At 43.1% G+C, this 5,342-nt stretch overlaps 1 pseudogene; it reads left to right on the top strand.

The window, feature by feature from the left end:
- Nucleotides 1-1,322: 1,322 nt before the first annotated feature.
- On the top strand, nt 1,323-2,070 carry LOC148015315 (zinc finger A20 and AN1 domain-containing stress-associated protein 2 pseudogene; annotated as a pseudogene).
- Nucleotides 2,071-5,342: the final 3,272 nt, after the last annotated feature.

The raw sequence follows: 5,342 nt of genomic DNA, 5'->3' as shown, positions 1-5,342 counted from the left end.
TTCAGTGACCTACTGATCTCAAAACTTGATGGTGAGCAAGTAGCTGCATTGCATCTCTGACCAACATGCCCAACACCACCAATTGTCATGAAAGGGTCTTCACACACCCTGCCATGGAAATGCCTTACTGTTAGGCCTGTGCTTAATTATTCTTGCACCATGAAGGTCGAGCACCCTTTTGCTAAAGCTTCCACACAAGTCCAACCAAATAAGTAGGTTCTAACATTACTGAATCATAGGATGAGTGGCTCCACAAAGATTCAATAGGACACTGGGATGGTCATAACAAGGAAGGCAATAATGATTGACAGCTTGAATGAGTACAAATCTGAATTTTTTTTTTTAAATCACCAAGCCACTAGGATAGTTTTAGAATGATGAAAACCTTGTCCATAGTAGCAAATCACTGGGCATCCACTGTGGCTACTATATTTTCCACTGATACATCTTTGCAAGTTCTCTTTTACTGTGTTCATTACTCTAATGAACCTGTATTGCTTCACTTGTTGCATATCTTCAAAACTGATGTAACACTGCTTCCCTTTTTGCATATCATCAAAACTTATGTAACCAGCACTGATCCACTGCCCTCAAAGCAATTATCATGGCATGAAACCTTGTCAAATGGTGCTTTTTGGACAATGAGCAAGATCTTTAGCACTGCTTTACTTGTTGCATATCTTCAAAGCTGGTGTAACACTGCTTGGTAAAGAGATCCCTTACCACCCTACAGTACACTGCACACTGTAAATCCTACCACAGTACACACTGCAAATCCTTATGAGACTCCCAAGTCTGGCAGAAGTAGGACAAAGATGGGCTACTCAGAGAAAAAAGGGTGCAGATCAAGATCTAGAGATTCATCTCAACTGATTATTATTGCTGTCTTTATAACTTGCCCTCCATAGATGACGGAAGGGTTGCCATTGCAGAGGCTGAAGGAAGCATAGGCACCTTAGCTGAAGTGCTGGATAGTGGAGCACAGAAAGAATAGGAGCTTGTGGCAGGGATTTTCTTTTTGTTGTGCACCAATAGTTCCGAGCATCTCCTCTTCGATATTCTAATACTTCATAAGCCAGACATCAAACACTTCTAAGCTTGACATCAAACACCTTTGCTATCCATTCTTCTTTGACCAGAGATTGGACCCATGTGCCTTACCAGGTTGGGGATATTGTGGAGTCTAGCATTAGCCATAGCTGCCCCTACTGACATGATAATTCCATTATGCTCTAATTCTTGCAAACGGTGCTGATCTGTGTCATCACTCGACTCAAGCTCATCATTTTCTGGTGAATGTGTGCGCCCATTCCAGTTCACGCTATTGGGGATTGAGGCACGTGGTGAGACGTCAAATGCAAGTACAAATTGTCTCTTGCTGTTGCTAACAATGCAAGGTTAAGGGGATACTAATTCACCTTGGTCTCCAGACCAAGAGACAGAGGCGTGACATCCAGTAGTAGCAAGTCCTGCACCTTCTCGTTACCCTCACTGCTCTTCTGGAGTGAGCTTCCACGGCTCAGGAAAGCTGGAAGATGGACAAGGATGAGACTAGTTGCCAGTCGCCTGAAGGTCTTGTGTTTTGTGCAAACAAATGTGGCTTCTTCGGCAGTGCTACCACCATGAATCTGTGCTCCAAGTGCTATAGAGAGCTTGTCTTGAAGTAGACAAGGGCATCAAAGATCGCGGCCTATGTGCAGATGAAGGATGTAGCTGGGTCATTACTAAAGGAAGCAAAGCTAAAGAAAGGCGAAGAGATCAATCATGCAAGCAGTGAGGATTCTCGTAGCCTGCAGCCTTCTGATGATGGATCTGTCTCATCTACACCAATACTACCACAAGAACCTTCGCACCAACCACCAAATCGATGCTTTACTTGCAATAAGCGTATTGGATTGATAGGATTCAAATGCAAATGTGGGTGCTATAACAGCCCCTGATTTCTAGGTACAACCTGCGTGACTGACATTGAGGCATTCTTGTCATGAAGAGAGCTGTCCTAGAATGTATGATAGTCCACCTGGCTCAAAAACTCCCCAAAACGGTGCTTGCCTTCAAGCATGCGATGCATAGAGGGCCATGCCACATATTAAACTTGGTGGGAGACTGAGATCCAGGAGGGGAGGAGAGATCTTCGCTAGCACTCCATGGGAGCTCTCATGAAGGTCTCAAAACGAAGAAGAATTCTCTTTTGGAAAAGTAACCAGAGTTAGATCTGCTGTAAGTGCTGTAGTGTCCTTCTCCACTAAAACCCTAGAATTTTTACCTCAATGTTGAAAAACGAGCTGCCATTTTTGTCTTTTGGCCTCCAAATTCGGTCAAGCTTCCTGTCATAGTTGTGTAAACTCCTAAGAAAGCTACCATCTCTATAGTACTTCTTGAGTGTTGGGGTTCTTCAATGTTGTACCTGTGCATGGTAGGGTTTTTTTGAGACTGAAAAAGCAACTAAATCTAAAGAAATGAGAGAAAGGAAGGACCTAAAAACTAGGCTCTGATACCAACTGTAATGAAGGAGACCTAACTGTCCTAACTAAGAGGAAAGAGAGAGAGAAGGGCTGCAGAAGAAGAGGGAGAGGAGAGAGAAAGGTAAGAAGAAGAGAGAGAAATAGGGTGACGAGGAGAGAGAAAGACTAGAAGTAGAGAGAGAAAGGTAAGAAGAGGAGAGAGAAATGGCTGGCAGCCATGGAAGGACAGGGAAGAAGGTGAAATGACAAATGTGTATTCATCAAAATGGTGCCCATGTAGTGTCCCTTACCCCTTTTATACTTAGGTCAACTTGACCTAAGTATTTTCCTATTTCCCCCCATTACAAGTGCTTTGCTGCATATCAACTGTAGATACATGAGTAGAAGGCATATTTGATGGCACTGTAGCCGGTGATACATACCAAGAACCCATCTCATCAAAAATAACATCCCTGCTCACCAAGGTCTCCCTAGTAGAGGGATCATAGCAGTTGTATGCCTTCTTCTTCTGCAAATATCCAATGAAAACACACTTATGCGCTTTTGGATCCAGCTTCTTCCTTTTTTCATCTAGAATATGCACATAAGCAAGACAGCCAAAGACTTTTATGTGACTTACATCCAGCTTATAGCCATACAGCTTCTCAAACGGTGTCATCTCATGAATACCTACAGTGGGAGTCCGATTCAAGATATACATGGTTGTCATAATAGCCTCAGCCCAATAATAGAGAGACATCTTCTTCTCATTCATCATGGCACGAGCAGCTTCCATCAAGACCCTGTTATTTCTTTCAGCTATCCCATTCTGCTGAGAAATGTAGCTGCAGGTAAGCTGCCTACGTATGCCATTTTCAGCCAAGAAAGTTGTCAAACTCATTTGACACATACTCCCCACTGCTATCTGATCTCAAGCAAGAGATATAGCAGTCAAATTCCTCTTCAACCTGCTTTTTAAACTGCTGGAAAACAGCAACCACCTCATCCTTTGTCTTCAGAATGTAAACCCAAGTATAGCGATTGTAATCATCAATGAATGTCACATAATACTTCAAGCCTCCCATGGATGCATTATGGGCTGGCCCCCAAACATCAGAGTGCACTAACTGCAATGGACGTGTACTCTACCTTACATGCCTGATAAATGGCAACCTTGACTATTTACCAAACTGGCAAGCATCGCATAATGACAAATATCTGAATATTGAAACTTGGGTAAATCTGTAACAAGTTGTTTTTTCTGCATAATTTGCAACCTTTGCAAATTCACATGCCCCACTCTCTTGTGCCAAATTTCCAAATCTCTGATAATGCCACAACCATGGGCAAACATAGCTGAATTCAGCTCTGGCAAGGTAGCATCAAGAGTAAACATTTTGCCATTCCTGTGGCCATGAGCTATCAACTTGCATCCATTGCCAAACTCTTTAATAAAGCAACTATGCTTGTTGAATCTAACCTGCAAGTTCTGCTCCCATCATCTGACCAATAGACAGTAAGTTCTTCGTAATCGAAGGAACATGCAATACATCATGCAAATTTTTTCTTTCTGCCATCATAAACCACAAGAGGCACTTTGCCTTTATGCTCAATGCTATGCTACGTGTCATCACTTGTACAGACATAGCCATGTTTTTCAGCCACCATATCAGTGAACCAATCACCGTGAGGAGTCATGTGGTTCGATGCCCCTGAATCAATGTACCAAACTGCATCATCAGTGCATTTTTCAGCAACTCTATCTTTTACATACTGCATGGCAAACAATCTATCTCCTGAAGTATCATCTGCCTGACTAGATGTAGCAAAATGTCTATGTTGTTTGCCTTTCTAATTGCCCTGCTTCTTCCAGCAGTCCTTGGCAATATGCCCATACTTCCTGCAGTAATGACAATCCTTATCCTTGTTCGGATTGTTAGATGGACGCTGCTATTGCCAAGAGCCTCTACCTCTAGGGCTAGATCTCCCCTTGCCTCTAAAGTTTCCACCACCTCTTGCATTCGATACCTGCTGGTTGTTATTGCCATAGGGTGCATTTTGTTGGCCTCCTCTGCCAGATCCATAGCCTCTACCACGGTTTCCAGGGCTGCATTGATTGGAATAGAAAACTGCATCCTTGTTTTTAGAATTGCTAGATCCTGTAGCCAAGCCAAGCTTAACCTCTTCATGAATAAGCAATGCAACCAGCTCATTGAAATCAAGCATTTCAGCCCACACAAACACAAAAGTGTCAAAATACTTATACTCAGGCCCCAAGTCATTCAAAGTCACAGCAACCATGTCTTCATCTTCAACCTGTGAACCAACAGATGCCAACTGATCCGCAATGGTCTTAACCTCCGTGACATAATCCTGTATAGACCTGCTCCTCCTCTCCATGTTGTTGAACTTCTGCTTCAACTGTATCTTCCTGGCACTTGTGGGTTGTGCCATAATACTTGACCAAAATGTCCCATGCATTCTTAGGAGAGCTGCAGTTCATTATCTGCATTACCATGGCATCTAAGATACATAAAGAGAGCCAGTGCAAGACTCTACGAGCTCTTTCTGTCCAAGCTCGGTGTAATCGTCTCTGATCGGTCGTAGGTCGATCTGGGAGCTCAGGTTCAGCTTTCGCTCCAGTCACCAACTCCCAATAGCCTTTCCCTATTAAGAATTTCTCCATGCGACACTTCCATATGGCATAATTGTTACTGTCAAGCTTTTCCCCCACTATCTGGGTTACGTTGTCTGTCCTTTCTACATTTGCCATGTTCTAGACTCTACCTGACTACCTGTAAGCCAAAGTCTTCCAAACAGTTCAATTTCAGCCTGCAACTTTTTATGATAGTTTCCAGCACTCTTTGTGCTCAGACAGTCAGTTCTTTAGCTTGAAAA

Source organism: Lygodium microphyllum, chromosome 24 (genome assembly GCF_053477565.2).
Source record: "Lygodium microphyllum isolate KBCC chromosome 24, Lygodium_microphyllum_v1.1.10, whole genome shotgun sequence".
Lineage (NCBI taxonomy): Eukaryota > Viridiplantae > Streptophyta > Polypodiopsida > Schizaeales > Lygodiaceae > Lygodium > Lygodium microphyllum.
The sequence above is the reverse complement of the archived record's forward strand: the minus strand, read 5'-3'. Positions and strand labels throughout refer to the sequence as shown.